At 37.3% G+C, this 18,567-nt stretch overlaps 1 protein-coding gene across 16 annotated transcripts in view; it reads right to left on the reverse strand.

The window, feature by feature from the left end:
- CSGALNACT1 (chondroitin sulfate N-acetylgalactosaminyltransferase 1) overlaps positions 1-18,567 on the reverse strand; it is a 409,995-nt gene that overhangs the window by 362,040 nt on the left and 29,388 nt on the right. For 13 of the 16 annotated variants that reach the window (XM_072635001.1, XM_072634999.1, XM_072634991.1 and 10 more), the window contains exon 2: positions 11,405-11,446. The exons of the other annotated variants lie outside the window; for them this stretch is intronic. The gene's annotated coding sequence lies outside the window, so the exon portion shown is untranslated. The remainder of the gene's footprint in view (positions 1-11,404; positions 11,447-18,567) is intronic. 16 annotated transcript variants of the gene reach the window in all.

An 18,567-nucleotide genomic window follows, 5' to 3' on the forward strand; every position in this document is an offset into this window, starting at 1 on the left:
AGCTGTGTGACCTTAGACAAGTCATTTAACCCCAATTGCCTCCCAAAAAAAGTGAAGGGGTCAGACCAAATGACCTCTAAGTTCCCTGTCAGCTCTAACAATCTTTTTGAAGAAGTGACTCTCTCCATGTCAACTTACTTAGAAATTTCTACTACCTTAAAAGAGATCCTGATTATGTCTTCTCATATTAGCTCAGCCAAGGTCTTGACTCTTCCAATTACTTGGCTCTCTCTGTTGGGTTCCTTCCACCACCCAATATTAAATTCCTTCCTTTGCTCTTTTCCTTTCATCCTACTCAGTATATCTACTCCAGGGAGAACTTTTGGCTACTGACCTGTGTGCCATGTTTATAAACTGGATTTTCCTAAATCTCATTTGAGAGGTGTGCCCTATAATTGGAAGAGACCAATATTCAGCCCAATATGGAAGGAAGGGACAGGATTTATCAGACCACAAGCTTTAAAGCTAAAAGGGAGCTAAGGGGCCATATATTCTAAACCCTGGTTTTGCAGATGAGGCTACTGAGGCCCAGGGAAGTAAAGTACTGAAATTTCCTCAAGGTAACACAGGTAATAGGGTGTTGGAGTCAAGTACAACACTAAACTCAAAAAATGATTAGTCAACACTCTCTTTTGCTATAAAAGTCATTACCTACATAAACAAAAGTGTGAGCTAAAAAGCCTGACTTTGTAATGAGTCAGCAAAGTTCCACATTTGCTACTGGATAAGTAAAAAATTTAAGTGGACAGCTCCAATACCCTCTAATCACATCACACATTTAAGCAAGTATCAAATATTCTCAGAAGCTACAATTTACTCCACTGAAAACACATTTATGCCTAATGAAGTCGATTGCATATGCAAATTAATAGCTGCTAACTTACTACAGCTTCTCCTTTCCATAAAGTCAATATTTTTTCTGGATCGTTAAATGCATTTCCCAGCGTATTAATTTCAAAAGAAAATTAACAGCTATAAAAAAAAATTACCAGGTGCACCTAATGAAGAGATTCAGGACCTGATGAAGTAAAGATTAAGACCTCCTGCTGTTTCCCCACCTCTTTGGCCCTTTCCCAACTAAAGAATTGAGCTGAGTCTACTTGATCATTAGCTTTGTTAGAGGCACAAAACAAACGAGCAATTAGTTGACTTTAAATTCATTGTGAGAGTTTTTGCTTAAATTTCAAACTGGTTTAAAAGGAGCACTTATTTCTCCACATTCTTTTTTTCCCACTTGAAAGACCAAGGGAATACAAAAAGCAGAGAGGTCTGGAAGCCAATTTCTAGGGAGTCACTGGGCCTCTGGACGAAATTGCTTTTCATATCCTAATGCTCCCAACATTAAGTGGATATAATTTTTGACTTGCTACTAAAAGACTCAGACCTCCCACTAAAGTTGAAAAGGCACTGGCTGAAGGCAAAGAAGTAATATTAGTTTAAGCCCCTGAAAATCTCTGGTCATTTTGATGCTGTCAAATACTGAGCAGAGTTCTCAAGCCAAGGAATTGTTCACTTCAAACCTTAAGTACATTTTGTTGGCTCTCAGTTGAGCAGGTATAAGCAATGAAGGGATTTTGAACAAGGCTCTAACTTCAGCCTTCCAGCCCAAGAGGATGTAAGTGGATTGGAGAAAACGGAGGAAGGTGGGGCCATTTTTAGATCAGGGGTTTGTTTTTTTCATTTCGAACTCTTGAGGGACAAAGGGACACACACAGTTAACTCCTCCTTTGCTGCAAGTCTGATTTTCTGTGTGGAAAAATTACCTCTTTTGAGAAGCGTATAATTAGGCTTAATAATACACTTTTGCTATTTAATAACATGTATGGGGACATCATTTTTTTTTAAATACTTCCAAAAACAAATGGCTAAATTACAATTTATAAATGAACCACAACTCAAATTCAAGTGGAAGCACAGCTGGCTTGAAATAGAATCCTGACCCATAATCCTATTCTTCATCCCAAATACTGATAGTTGAAAGGTCAGAGTTTTTCCACATACAGAGATGGTAAAATTGTGCCATTATTTACTTTGTTGGCTCAAACTTCTCTGTCAGCTTCTCACTGTCAGTCTCTCTTAGATATTTGCATCTTAGTCTTCCAGAAACAAAGCTTTCTTAAAACTGGTCTTTCAACACTCAGTGATGAGCCAAAGAGAGCTGAGAGAGAAGGTGGTTATAGTGAAGTATTCATTCACTTATGCATTCAACAATCATTAATTACTTACAGTGCACCAGAAACTGAGCTCAGTACCAGGAACACACAGACAAAACATGAAATAGTCCCTTTCCGTATATTCTCTGGACATGTACATAGAAAATTAAATGCAAAATAGAAAGTATAAACTCATTCCTGAGTTCAAATCCATTCTTAGACACTTGCTACCTGTGAGATCCTGGGGAAGGCACTTGACCCCATTTGTCTCAGTTTCCTCATCTGTAAAATGAACTGAAGAAGAAAATGACAAACTACTCCAGTATCTTTGCCAAGAAAACCCCAAATGGGGTCATGAAGAGTCAGACACAACTAAAACAACTGAACAAAATTTCAAAGGTTACAGGGAAGGGAAGAGAGAGTATCACTCTCCCCAGACAAGTAGGGAGCCTTATGCACCCAATTATCAGCAGGCTCTACTCTCCCCATAAAGGATGTGTGTGTGTGCATGTGTATGTGTGTGTATATGTATACATACACATATGCATATTTATGTGTATATCTCTGAAAATGGATCCAGTCCTTGAATGTGAGTGGTCTAGTTACACTGGAGCTAAGCTATGAGCCAAGGTTAATTGGAAGAGCCATCACAGACTGTGAGGTATGAGGCTCCCAAAATTCATTCTTCCTATGGGCAGTGGGCCTCTCCTGGCCCTCTTCTGTTTTAGTCATGAACTTGATTTTCCATGCCTTCAAAAGAAACAGTGATATATGCCCTAATGGAGTCAGATCCCTCCTTGTATGGCAAACCCTTTAAGGCTAGAAAACACTACTCCCAGAACCACAGAAGCATCATAGAGGTAGAAGGGGCATCAGAGAGCAACTGATAGAAACTTTCTATTTAAAAGATGAGAAATTTTGTGATCAACTGTGAAAGACTTAGCTACTCTGATCAAGACAAAGATCTGAGATAATTCCAAAAGACCCATGCTATCCGCCTCCAGAGAGAGAACTGATGACTTCTGAGTGTTGATTGAAGCATATTTTTTTTTTGCTTTCTTGTGTTTTCTTTGCAACATGGCTAAAATGGAAATATGTTTTGCATGACTTCACATATCTAATCAATATCATATTGCATGCCTTCTCAAGGGATAGGGGAGGGGCAGGAGGGAGCAAGAGAATTTGGAACCAAATATTTTTAACATTAAAAAAATTTTATAAGTAATTGAGAAATATTTAGTGAAATAAAAAAATATTTTTTAAAAGATGAGAAATATAAATTGGAAATGAAATCATATAGGTAACCAGTGGCCATCACTGGTTATCTTGACTTTTGTCTTGCCACTGGATTTTGATGACTAGAAGAAAGTGAGGCTGACAACTTGGTACAACTCTGACTCATTTAAATCCAATTCATGAGCACGTCTTCAAAAACAAAGGACAGACAACAACATTCCTCAAACATGACACTTTTTCTCCTGTTGCATTTTCCCTGGCTGTCCCCCATACCTGGACTTTTCTTACTCCTCATCTCTGTCTCCTGGCTTTCTTCAGGTACCAGCTAAAATGCCACATTCAGCATTTCCTGATCTACCTTAATGTCTTTCATCTCCAACCTGGCTTGTATATATTTTGTTTGTACAATTTTTCTTTGCATGTTGTCTCTTTCGTTGGACTGTGAACTCCTTGAGGAAAGGGAGTGTCTTCTGCCTTTTTTTTTTTGAATCCCCAGTACTTAGCACAGTGGTTAGAACAATTAGTTGGTTCTCAATAAATGTTTATTGACTTAATTCACCCATCCACCACAGACACTCTCTCTCTCTCTCTAATCCAGTGACCCCAACCTTCTTGCTGTTCCTCATACAAAGATACCCCATCTTCTGACTTGATGTATTTTCACTAGCTGTCACTCCTATCTGGAATTCTCTCTCATTTCATCTCAGTTTCCTGACTTCCTTGAAGTCTCAGCTCAAATTCCACCTTCTGCAATAAGCCTTTCTATTCTGCCTTAAAGTAGTGCCTTCCCTCTGAGATTATCTTGAATTTATCATATATATATGCATATATATACACACATATAAATATACATTTACATGTATGTGTGTATATACACAAATTCAGTCAGTTATTTTTCACTATTTGTGTGTGTCAGGCCCTGGGGTAACATAGGCAAAAATGAAAGAGTTCCTCTCCTCAGGGGGCTTGCATTCTATAAGGAAGACAATACCTACCCATATAAGCACATGAAAGCATATATATTAAATGCAAGGTAATTTGTGGAGGGAGATACTAGCAATTGAAACAATCAAGAAAGTGGTTTTTGAGCTTACATAGAAAGTAGTTCTTGAGCTAAGCTTAAAAGGAAAGTATGGGGGCAACTAGACAGCTTGGTAGATAGAGCACCAAGCCTGGAGTCAAGAAGACCTAAGTTCAAATCCAACCTCAGCACTTACTAGCTGTGTGACACTGGGCAAGTCACTTAACCGTTTGCCTCAGTTTCCTGGTCTGTAAGATGAACTGGAGAAGGAAACAGCACACCACCCCATTATCTTTGCCAAGAAAATTCCAAATAGGATCATGAAGAGTTGGACGTGACTAAACAACGATGACAAATGGATTCCAAAAGGCAGAGGTAAGAGAGGAGTGTATTCCAGGCATGGGGAGCTGGGGGAGGGATAAAATATCAGTTGTTACTCTGATAACATCCATCTTTTTGTGTGTCTCAGCAATTACAAAATGGTCTATGCTGCTTGGAAATGTCAGAGACATTTTAAAGCTCTTCTTAGTGTAAAATGGAGGATAAGACTTCATCCTGTACTCTTGAATTTCAATTTTCTGTGGACTTGGTCACTTTTTAAAATCTTAGTTGAATAAAGTTGTTTTAAGCTATGAACACACACCTGGACTCAGCCTACAACCCTCTCTTTTCCCAGCACACACACACACACACACACACACACACACACACACACACACACACGCACGCACACACACACACTCAATGATTTCAGAAGGAACATGCTCATTCCTCAGTTGGCCCCATGATTTATGTCTGCAACCCCCGAATAAAGTGCTATTCATGCAATGGGATACAGGCATACCACAGGAGCACATAAAGGCACCCTGTTACTTCATTTCACAAACTTAGTGCTTTCATACAATTTCTACCTGAATTTCTGGAATGTTTTTAGGTGTTTCATTACCCAGCAAAGAGGAATTAACCCTTTCCTTAACTCTAGAAAAACCTGTCACCCTCCATCAGCCCGTGTCTCTCAAGAAGATGAAGTAAAAAAGAGTTTCAAATAAAGTAAAATCTGTCCTCAGGCAAATGATCTTTATTTTCAGAGAGTTGTAGTTTTACTAAGATCATGTCTTTTGTGCCAAAGCCTCCCAACCCTACGCCCTTTAAAAAAAATACATGATTATACTTCCATGCATCAATGGAAAGGATACTGGTGCTAGAGTCAGAGTTTGGGTTCAAATCTCACCTCTTATTCATACTATCTCTGTGATCTTTCACAAGACTCTTAATCTCCTTGACCTTACTTGACCTTAGTTTCCTCATCTGTAAAAATGAAAAGTTGGACTAGATGGCCTCTGTGCTATGGTCTCATTCACAACCTATCCAAGCCCTCTCACAATTAAATTTTATTTTTTTATTTTTTTATTACTCCAAAGTCCATAAATTCCCCACCAATATTATTATATCATCAGTTTAATTTGACATAATGGACACTATTAAATATTTACTAAAATAAACTACTTTTGCTAAGAAGAAAAATGAGCATCTGTAGAAATTTTTTTAAAAATACTAAAAGTAACCCTAACCCTTATGAGCTTGTTGGAGGTTTTTCAGTGTATAATAAATCAAACCATGTCTACGTTATTACTCATTCAAGGTTAAATAACACAAATTCTTACCTGGACTTTAGTCATTGCACAGGCTTTGCCTCAGACAAACTGAGGCCTGAGCGTGATCTTAATTTAGGTCATTCACTGCATCTGGGGCCATTGCCAGCCTGACTACTGTCTTGCCACTGGACTTCTATGACTCTGGAGGAAATAGTGAGGCTGACGTCTTTGCACAACCCTGCCTCACTTAAATACGATTCACTTACAAGTCAAGACATCATCCTTCTAATGGCATTTGTCTTCTTCCAGAATGAAACAACCACCACAATTAAGAAGGTGCCTCCCATACCTGATTTTTATTTATTTACATATGATTGTATATAAATTTCCAGAAGGTTGTCAGCTGCTAAGCAGCACTGACAGCTGCCCAATTCCTACGTATACAAAAAAAGGAAATAAGAACACTGGCACTTTTGTCAGCCTCCATTTCCTCATCTCTAAAATGAGGATAATAGCATCTCTACCTTACAGGATTATTGTAAGGATACAATGGGATAATAATTGTAAAGCGCTTAGCATAACACCAGGCACATAGTAAGCAATATATAAATATATAATAATAATATAATAATATATATAAATCTTTTCTATTATTAGGTACGAAACAAATATATTTTAAAAAGAAGTAACAGTAAATAATACACAAAACAGAGGTCACCAACAGTCAAGATACAGATGAACAATTCTACACCATAATACAAAGCCGGCCAGATAACATCCCCAAATCATGGGATTATAGAATTGGAGACGGAAGGAATTTAGAAATTATCTAGTCCGGCCCCTTCATTTTACAAATAAGGAAACTGAGGCATAAAGCTGTGGAGTGAATTGCTCAAGGTCACACAGATTATAAATAGTCAGGATTTAAACCCAGCATCCACTGACTTCCACTCCAGTGCCCTTTCCACAACATCAAAAATCTAACATAAGCTAGTTTGGGGTAGTATAATCAATATGCAATTAGAAAAGCTTCAGTAACATTTAGCACTTACAAGTGACTGTTGCCTATCAATCAATACTCATACACCTCCATCAGGCAACAAAAACATATAGAGAAAATCCCTTAAGCTGTGCCATGTCAAAGAACGAGACTAAGGTTAACAGGGATACAGAGAAGTAGAAGGCATGGTCTAAGATTTCAAGGATATTATGTTCTAGTTGGGGAAACTGAACACAGAAAAATAACTATCAAAATTGCCCAATAAAAGAGAAATGTCAGATGACTAGGGTTGACAGTGAGTCCAGAGGAGACAAGGTCACTTCAAGCCAGGGTAATGATTAAGGAAGATCATGGACTTGGAGCTGAAAAGAACCTTAGAGCTCACTGAATCCAACCTCCTCATTTTGACCATGAGGAAACCAAGGCTGAGAAAAGTTAAGTGACTTGCCCAGGGTCACAAGGCTAGAAGAGATCATCCTCACTCTAAGTCCAGAAATCTATTCTAATACACCACCATGAATTAATTAAAAAGCATTTAGTAAGGACTCAATGTGTCAGATACTGTGTTGAGTGCTGGCAGTACAAATATAAGCAAGCATAACAGTCCCTGTCCCCAAGGAACTCACGTTCAAATAGGGAAGTTGTGAGAATGAATGATGACTGGAGTCGGGGAAATTGACAGGAATGTCCTTAACAGGAATAGTAGCATTATTTGATTCAATTACTGTTCTCAGGACTAGGGTTTCAAAACTACGTGCTGGGAGGTTGGGAAGAGGAAGGGGATGTATAGAGCCAGCATGGCATGGAGACGACCAGGAAGTGGGTGTGGTAAGCCTGATAAGGTCTAGAAAAGACATATATATGTTCACTAATCAGAACCCAGGGTCACAAGCGGGGAACCTGGGCCTTGAAGGATGGATGGGTTTTAGATGGGCATAGGACAGTGGTATTATAATGACTGCATGAGCACATGGCCTGACAGCAGCAGCTGGGTCAGGAAGAGACTTGGCAAGACCAAGTCCGTTAGAGCACTAAAATATCAGTCCTAGCAATGATCAGCTCTGATAGACTTAGAATACACTGATCCAAGACAGTTCCAAAAGACTGGTGATAGAAAATGCTATCTACATCCAGAGAAAGCACTATTTATGGAGTCTGAATGCAGATAGAAACATAATATTTTCACAATGTTTTGGTTTTTTTCTTTCTCATGATTTTTTCCTTTTGTTCTAATTTTTCTTTCACAACATGACTAATGTGGAAATATGATTAATATGATTGCACATGTATAACCTATATCAGATTGTTTGCTGTCTTGGGGAGGGGAGGGAGGGAAGGACAAAAATTTAGAACTCAAAATCTTATAAAAGTGAATGTTAAAACTGTCTTTCCATGTAATTGGAAAATAATAAAATACTACTAAGTGAGGAGAAAATATTAGCACTATAAGAGGGCTGAGAAAGTGACAAAGCAGGCAACTTAGACCCAAAGCTTTGGAGAATCAATCTGAAGCACACAAATAGGTTCCCAGAATTCCTTCTTATTTTGACTTCCTACTTTAGTATACAGGGCAGCTAGGTGTCACAGTGGATAGAGTGCCAGGCATAGAGTCAGGAAGACCTGAATTCAAAGCCAGCCTCAGACATTTATTAGTTGTGTGACTCTAGGTAAGTCATTTAACCCTGTTTGCCTCAGTTTCCTCATCTGTAAAATGAACTAGAGAAAGAAAGGACAAACCACTCTGGTGTCTCTGAGAAGAAAACCCTAAATGGAGTCACAAAGAGTCAGACACAACTGAAAAACGACTCAACAACAACTGTAGTGCAGACTCAGGCTTTGATACTATTGGACCATGGTGCACTAAAGGCACATTAGCTTTGTGGTTTACACGCATCCTTCTCCCAACCCAGGTAGGGCTGGTTCTTCTCCCAACCAGCACGTTAGAGATTTGATAACTGAATAGATATGTGGGATGAGGAAAAGTGAAAAGCTGAGGGTGATGCTGAGGTTATAAACTGGGCAACTGGAAAGATGGTGGAGCCTTCAATAGGAACAAGGAAACTTGGAATAAAAGCTAGCATTGATACAGTACCTTCAGGTCTACAAAGCATTTTTTACATATGTTATCATATCTGATTCCCCACAACAACCCTATGAATTAAATGCTATCATTATCTCCATTTTACAGATTAGGAAACTGAGACTGAGAGGTTAAATGATTTGCCCAGGATGACACAGCTAGTAAACATCCGGTCTTCCTGGCACCAAGTCCAGCACTTACCCACTGTGACCACTAGATGCCTTTAGAAGAGGGAATTGAGAGATAGTGTGTGCATGGAGGTGATAAGTTCAGTTTTAGACATATTGGGTTGAAGATGTCTCTGAAACATTCAGTTCAAAATGTCCAATAGGCACTGATGTGGGATTGAAGTTCAAGAGAAAAACTGGGGATGGATGTGATGGATATAGGAGTCATCTACATAGATAGTAGAATTATGAGACCTAACGAGGTTGACAAGTGAGTGTACAGAAGGAGAAGAGAAGACCTGGGATAGAACCTTGGGGAACATCCATAATTAGGAGGAGCATTCTGGATGATGACCCAGCAAAGGAAATCGAGAAGGAACGGTCAGATAGGCAGGAGAGGAATAAAGAGAGAATGTATTCAGGACCAGAGCAGAGTCAAAAGTGACAAATGCAGCAGATTATTTGAGGAGGATTAGGACTGCGGTGGGGGGAACAATTATATTTGTCAATTAAAATCAATGGTAAGTTTGAAGAAAGCCATTTCAGTTATAAGTGATGAGGTCAGAAACCAGACTGCAAAAGGCTAAAGACTGGATGGGTAGCTTTTTCTGGAGTTTGGCTGAAAAGGGAAGGAAAAATAAAGAATGTAGCTTGAGGGATGGTAGGGTCTAGTAAAGTGTGTTGTTCTTTTTTAAGGATGAGAGAGATGGGCATATTTGAAGGCAGTAGGAAAGGAAATAGTAGATATGTAAGAGAAAGGGGGGAGGATGGGGATAAAGGGAGAGAAAGAACGAGAAAAAAAGAGAAGTGGGATCCAGGGCATACGTAGGATTGTCCATCACAAGGAGATTGTCAGAAACTCAGAACAAAGGAGGAGAGTGTGTTGGATGATATCAAAGGGTTGTGGGATGAAGAAGCAGCTCACACTGAATAGAATTATTTTAAAATAAGAAGGAAGGTCCTCAGCTGAAAGGGAGTGACTTAGAGGAGGTGTAGGAGAGTTGAGGAGAAAAGGTTTGAAATTGTTTCTGTGGAGAGTGAGATAGGGAATCTGCTAGAGACAAACAAAAGAACCACCTTACTGCAAAAAGGGCTCAGTTTAGGGGGATAACATGAATTTGGAATGTACCCAGTGAGCATGTTTGTGAGACTTCCTCAAGCTAGATTCAGTGTTTTGTGATTAGGAGCAGAGAAGGCGGATGGGGGAGCATTCCAGGATTGAGGTTTGGCACGAGATGAGCTGTGGTAGCATAAAAGAGAATTCTGGAGAGGCCACCCCTAGAGTACTAGAAATTTAATAAGGGAAAGGTTCTTCTCTGTCACAATGGTGATGCCCTCTAAACCCAGGAATAAGTTTTGATGTCATTTTGATATAGAAATGAAACATATTATGCTAAAACATTATACTCAAAAAAAGAACAAATTAAATTCTCTGTAAGCCTTAATTCTTGATCAACCAGTAGCTAATTTGTTTACATTCTCTATTATTTTGCATCAAGAGACACCTTTAAATTGTTACCATGGCTAATAATTTGGAAAATAAATTAAACTGTTTAAATCAAATAACTTACCAAACATTGTTTAAAAAAAACCTTCCTTTGGTATTTCAATTATACATATGCTTAGAGTGTAGATCTCTATAACACCTTGACGGTACACAAGACTATTACATTAAAGTTATCACTTTTCAAAACCCTTCTTACAATTAATTCTGAGTGTTCTAAGGAAAGAGAATTAGGTAATTGCTTAACATTTGGCCTCTTGAGTCTCTGAAGCAATCTGTGTTCACAATCAAATTAATTTCATTTTTAGGAATCAATGTGTTCCAAATATTTTGCTTCCAAAACCAAAGTTTATTGGAATTTTTAAAAAATGTGATTGCTCTCCTTTTTCTTTCTTTGAGCAATTAGCACATGTGGGGGAGGAGGAATCAAATTTTCAAAGATAAAGGAGTGGATAGAAACATCCTATCATTATTTCCATAAAGAAATACCTGTTTAACATGACAAACTTACCACCTGGCATTAAACCTGTAATGAAATGAACTATGATTGCTCAAGCAAGAAGTAGATTATGGGGGGAGGAAGGGCAGGGAAAAGGAGATAAGAAAGAGAGAGAGAGAGAAAAAATATGAAAGCAAATCCAGACTCACCCTCAGTTGATAATTCACTTAAATCTCAAGGCCTCTAGAATCCTAAAATTAGAAGAAAAAAAAAAACCAAAAATCAAATTTCTGAACAGCTAGTGGAAAAAAAAACTCATTGGACCCAGGTTCAAATCTGGCCTCTTCAACTTAATGGCTATGTGACCTCAACTAATCCTCTTGGCCTCAGTTTCCTAATCTGTAAAATTAAGGGATTGGACCACATGACCTCTCAGGTTCATTACAACCTTAAATCCCATATATGGTCATTAGTAATAAAAAAGGTTGCACATTCAGTGGAAAGAGACCTTGGGTTGTGAGACCTAGATTCTAATCTCAGCCTTGCCATTAGCTAGCTGTGTGTGACTTGAAACCAGTCACTTACCTTCTCTGGGCAGTACTTTCCTAATCTGCACAATGAGAGGGGTAGAGACTAGATCCTTGAGTTTCCCCTCTAGCATTCTGATTTCAACACAGGTGTATTTTACTTTTTGTAATAGATGTATTCCTGGGAAGTTGTATATCCAATCAAGTTTTGCAATTAAATCACATTTTAATGGAACAAGAGAACCTCACTACTATAATGAACCTATTTCACAAAAGGAAAAATCATTTTAAACAATAACTTTATAATTTATTTTGTACTGTCACACGTTGGGGAATTTTTTTGGTTTTTTTTATGTTTTTAAGAAAGGGTGCACCTGCATACTGAAAAGAGCTCCTGGCTTAACAAACATGTTTTCCAGGAAGGTCTTTGTGTTGGACATAATAGGAGAGTGCTTGACATGGCGGGACACCTCAGGGATCATTGCCTTAGTTCTGAAAATTAACAATGTCATTGGTTGAGAAGGGGACAGGTGTGAGAGAATCGAAGAAGGCAGAGGATAAAAAAGAACAATGTCAGTCTGAAAGCTACCATGTTTCTATTTTCTTTGTATTACTGAACAAAGCTCTAGAGATGCAGAACATCCTCAAATAAGTTACTAGCTGAAAATAAATCCACAGCAATAATTTTTAATAAGTCCTTTTATAATCACTTCAAAAAGAGTGTTTTGTCAACGTCATCTTTGACCTTTGTGATGGGGTCACTTACTATTTCAAAAACACACCTGCACAATTCCATACCCACTAGACTCAAATACTCTCAAGTTTCAATCACCTACAACAGCAATGAATCTTTAACACAATGTTCTTTTATAGTGTAAAGGAGATTTCATCATTTTCCTCTTCAAAAAGCTGCAATCTCCATTTATAAATGTATATCAACATCCTGTTCAGTACACCTGAGCTTCATCATCTTTCATTTCAAAATCATAAAGTTGCAGCCATGGATATGACAGATAAAACTCAAGCAGGATACAACCTTGTCACTTACCACCCAAAGAAATCATCATATAGAATCTTCCAGAGCTTTTAAGCCAAAGTACTTAGTAAGGGTCACTTAATTACATTACAATTTAATTTCCATCTAAACAAATACACTAAAATGTCTCATCTTCCTGTTAAATGAAATAACACCCATGAAGCATATTGAACATATTTCTCTTGTGTTTGGAAATCTGAAATTCTCAGAGATCTTTTTGGCTGTTGAGTTACTGATGTGAAAACTCTAATTTTTCTTCCTGTTACTATAAGGCAAGGACTAAATTTTGTCCATAGTTATCATGGTCAATCACACACACACATATAGATGTACAAAAAAAAAAAAAAAGAATTGATGGCATTGGGAGAAATAAACAGACTGGAAACGTTACAATTTCTGAGAAGTACTGTTAGGTAACTGGTAAAGAATCACTTTACCAGTTACCAACTAACACTACTCCCAAATTTTTGGCAATGGTATGTGAGAAAACAAGAAATATAAAGGGGAGGCCTATCCGATCAATCTCTTCTTTGTGGCTCAAGTCCAGTCCACAGTAACAGCCTGAGCCTGAGAATGGACTAGAGCAAAATCAGCCCAGGATGAAAAGGCTGTGTAGAGAGACAGGCGCAAGAGAGAACTTCCATTCCATCCTTGGCAAGCTTGGGGTACTAACACTCAGACCTTTTGAGTGGAACTAGGAGGAAAACCAACTTCATAACTGTTTTGGTCTTCCTGATTAATAATCAAGGTAAAGAATACATAGGTATTTTTGAAAAATTCAGATCACCTGGCCCTAGTGACCTTAATAATTATTATTATAAATATTAATTTATTAATAATAAATATTAATAAATCTTATTATGAATAATAATGTTATTATTGTTATAATAACAGCAATAATAATAGCTAGCATTCCTACAGCACCTACTATGTGTCAGGCACTGTACTGAGCACGCTACAAATATCAAATGATCTTCATAACTACCCTGCAAAGTAGCTTCCATTACCTTTATTTTACAGTTGAGGAAACTTAGGCAAACAGGTTAAGTGACTTACCCAAGGTCCCATAGCTAGTAAGTGTCTGAGGCTGGATTTGAACTCAGATCTTCCTGACTCAAGGCCCAGAATTCTATCCACTGAGCCACCTAGTTGTTAACTCATTTACTGAAAGGATTCAAAAATGGTGATTACTTGTGATTACTAAGATACTGTCAATGACAGCTGAAAGACCGACCATACAGCAAGAGGAACTACAGAACTGGAGCAGGACTAATATTATCCTGATTTTTAAAGACAGGAAGAAGATAGAAACAGTTTAAACTACAGGCCTAAGAACTTGATCTTTATTTTGGAGGAAATTTCTAGAACATATTATTAGAGCTCTTTTGTAAACATCTAGAAAAAGAAGTGGCAATTACAAAAATACAACATGGCTTTATCAAGAGTAGGTCATAGCGGACCAGTCTTTCTGAAGCAGACCTGTAATTTCACTGGCATAAAGAATTCCGGACTAGGAAACACCCTATACCAAAACAAATCAGCAAATCTGCACTTTATCAGCTGATTCAGTTGCCTGGGCATGGAAAGGCCCAACAACTTTCCCAATAATGGGTAGAATTTATCATATATACATATATATACATATGTGTATATGTATATACACATACATACATACATATATGTGTATATATATATTTATAAATAGTTTTGCAAATGGTATGAAACGAAGATTCACCACTTCAAAAACAATCTTCTTTTTGTGTTCAGCTGAGTGTGTACGGAAGGAAGCAAACAAGAAAGCAAAGCACTAATTAAGCACCATTTGCCAGGAATTATTATGTTAACACTTCACAGTTTCTTATATAAGCTTCTTTCTTCTTTTTCTGTATATATTGAATTGTTTGAAAAAAGAAAAAGTTTTGAAAAGAAAAGAATTAACAAAGGTGACACAATATATAATAAAACTGGACATCTTTACATTGCCATATCTTATTTTCTCCTGTCTCCCCAGAGGCCCAGATTACACTTATTTTATCCCTACCTTGCCAAAAGATATTGTCCAGTCTTTTGGACTAATAACTCATGTTCAACATTTCATTCAGACCAAGATATGCTCTAACCACAAATTATACAAAAAGGTGTTAATGATCAAATAATGATCAAAATCTTCCTAGATACCCTATTATATTGAAAGATACAAGCATGATAGCCGCAGTGAAAAGAACACTGGGTCAAAAGTCAAGACAACTAGGTTCTGGTCCCAGCAAATTAATGGCAGAGCCATATTACTTTGGACATGTCTCTTTCTCAGTCTGGACCTCAACTTTCTACTCTGTAAAATGAGATTCCATTTCATGATCTTTGGTCTAAAATTCTAGCACAAAGATTTTATGTGACCATATTTTAATTCAGAATTACAGGACATTTTGATTTTTTGACTGCATTTAACCTCTCCTCAAAACCCAGAGGCAAAAGGACCAAATGTTCTCCCTTTTAAAAAGTGAGAAGCTCACTCTCCATAAAGCATAAACAGAAAGCAACATTCTTGATGTTTGCCATTATCAGGGTTAAAAGGCATTTTTCTACCAAACAGACAACATAGCCCCCACAAAGCCCAGATATCACTGAGAGGAAAAAACCTGTCAGCCTAATGTGTATTACTTAAAATATAGGCTTAAAAGCTTTTTTTCTCTAATGATAATAAAACACCAATTCTTTCCATCCAAGAGGATCAAAAAGCCTCATTTTTTTTTACAACCCTGTCATATCCTGATCCACCCTCTGTGGGTATGTGTGAATACAGTCCTCCATGATCATAACGGAGAAGAGAAAGTAGGAACCCAATTTTTTGTTTATTTCTCTACTCTTATCTTCAAAGAACCAATGCCTGTGCTTATATCCAGAAGCAGAAGGTCTTTGAGTGGGGAAAAGGGTTGGGTCTCTATATCAACATTCTGTACTTGTACTCTCCTTACATGGGAAATGGAAATGAGTATACAAAACAATTCTGCTGGGAATTAAGTGTTTGTAGCTATTGTTCTTGTTTTAGGGGAAATTTTGAATGATAAAACTTGAGGGTAAAACTGTAGGAAACTAAGAAATGGGGTAATGCTTATGATTGCTATGTTTCAAAGTAATACTTGACAAGTTAGTAAAGCTAATTTTTTTTAAGTTTCTAGTCTTAAGTCTAGTGTGGAAATACTAGAATGCTAAAATTGTAGAATCTCAGAGTTGGGAAGGATATAGCATTTCCCTCCTCATGTCTCTCCCCAACCCCCACTTTCTACTTCATAATGAGGAACATGACAATTGATTGTCTTATGCCTCTATGCAGAATCCCTGAAATCGGTTACATCTATTTTGTATTTAATCTTCTATACGCTTGCTGTCTCTCAACAGAATATAAATTCCTTGAGTCCTCTATCATTTTTGTCTTTGTAACACTAAGCATCTGATGCAGTATAAGGCATATAATAAGCCCTTAATAAGTGTGGAATTTAATTAAACGAGACAGATGATGAAGAAAAGGAGCCAATGAAAGATTCCTTGATTAGCTCAGAGTCACACAAGCTTGAGAGTTGGGATTTGAATTCAAGTCTTCTAATTTCCAAATCAATGCTTTTCCATGATAGCACAATGACTCTCGATATCCCTTATAAAATGTGCTATGTAGCACAGAAATAAAGAGAAAGGACTTTTAATGAAACTTCTATAAGAGAATTAAGACAAATATATGAGACTAAGAACCATTCCCCAGTACATAAGTGGCCCAAGGATATGAACAAAGTCTTCAGAAAAACTGCAAACTATAAATAATATATGAAAGACTGTTCAAGTCACTAGTAAAAAGGAAGATGCAATCCAAAATAACTCTGAGGTTTTAGCACACATCAAATTAGTAGGCAAAGATTAACTCAAGATGGGAAGTCAGAAGCAAAAGGGTTGTAGAAAGGTAGGTAAACCAATATGCTGTTGGGGCAACAGTATATCAGATACCAATTTAGAGACGTGAAGAAAGTAATTAAAGTGTCCATACTCTAATCTAGAGATCACAGCGTCAGACATACCCTTCAAGGAAGTCAAAGATAGAAAGAAAGTCCCACCTAAACCAAAATTCTTTTAGGAGAGCTTTCTGAAGTGGTAAAGAATGGGGAGTGGGGGAAGTGAGGGGAGAGAATATGGTAGGTGATGTGTGGGATGGCTCAGATCCCTGCTTAAATTAATTACTCAAAGGCCTCTCAAAGTGATGACAGAAAGATTTATTTACTAGATTCTCGAGAATCGGGCAATTCCTGTACCAGTTCACCTGGAGCAGGACAAAGCCGAAGACAAAGAAAAGGCAGTGATTTATATAGACCCTAATGCAAGTTCCTTCCCCGCCACTGACCATTATTCTCATTAGCTGAGAATATGATCTTACATTCTAGACACGAAATCTAACCAATCCCTTTTGAAATGAAGACATTGAAGAATTATGTAAGTTTTATCCAATCATTAACACCCTAATGTACTACATAGTTTTATATCCTTATATGGAATTATTCCACTCTAAAAATATTGTAACCTTGAGCCTCTCGGTCTTACCTCACCCCTGGGAGAAGAATTACAATCTGAGAAGTCTTCACTAAACCTATTCCACTCAGTGAATATAACGGACATACCGTTATGCCTTAAGAAATGGGAAACATAAAAAGCACAGGAAGACATATGAACTGATGCAAATAGAAATAAGCAGAAACAAGAAACCAATATGCATGATGACTAGTACATAAATGGAAGAAAAACAAAAGCAAAACTGATGCAAAAAAAAAACAGAAAAAAATATACTTATCAGATAGTAATGTGATGAAAATTATATTTAATAAGGAGCCATGGAAGCAGATTAAAAATTAGAGAATAATTTATCTAATCCTAAAGAATGAGAATGTCACAGAAACAATAAATAATTTTACTAAAGAGAATGACAATGAAACAGCATTATGGGATGCTGTAAAAGCAGTAATCAGAGGAAAAATCTCCAAATGTTTACGTCCATAAAACAGAGAAAGAACAGATCAATGCAATTTTTAAAAACTAGAAAAAGAGCAAATTTTAAAATCCCTGATTAAACACGAATTGGAAATTCTAAAAATTAAAGATGAGATTAACAAAACTGAATGTAAGAAAAGTATTGAATTAGTAAATAAAACTAGGAGTTGGTTTTATAAAACAAACAACAAATAGATAAACCATGGGTTAATGTGATTTTTCAAAAGAGAGAAGAAAACCAAATCACTGGCATCAAAAATGAAAAGGGTGAATATGCTACTAATGAAGATGAAATCAAGCAATTATGAGGAGTTATTTCACCCAATTATATGCCAATTAACTTAAAATTCAAGTGAAATGGAAGAATGCTTATAAAAATATAAACTGCCAAGATTAACAGAGAGGAAAGAGAATATCTAAATAAACCTATTTTAGAAAAAGGAGAGGATTCTAGAAAGATGGTGGAAGAGGTCAGAAAATTCCAAACCCTCAAAATTTTTCCCTACAAAAGAGTTAAAATAGCACCTTAGGGGGAACAAACAGTGGGTGGAGATAAAGAATAGAGGCACAACCATGCTCTTCCTGGGACAACTGGAGCAGGTGAAAGAAAAATCCCAGGACCATTTTCCTTCAGGTAAAGAATATAAACATCCGCAGGCTTGGTTCCTTTTCAACAATAAGCAGCAAGCCCAGGCGCTAGTTGGTTAGAGAGGCTGCCTTGGCCCCAGTCACAGGAACTTTTACCCCCACCCCAACTCCACAGTGAGGGGAGTTGGGCATT

The sequence above is a fragment of the Notamacropus eugenii genome, chromosome 1 (genome assembly GCF_028372415.1).
Source record: "Notamacropus eugenii isolate mMacEug1 chromosome 1, mMacEug1.pri_v2, whole genome shotgun sequence".
NCBI lineage: Eukaryota > Metazoa > Chordata > Mammalia > Diprotodontia > Macropodidae > Notamacropus > Notamacropus eugenii.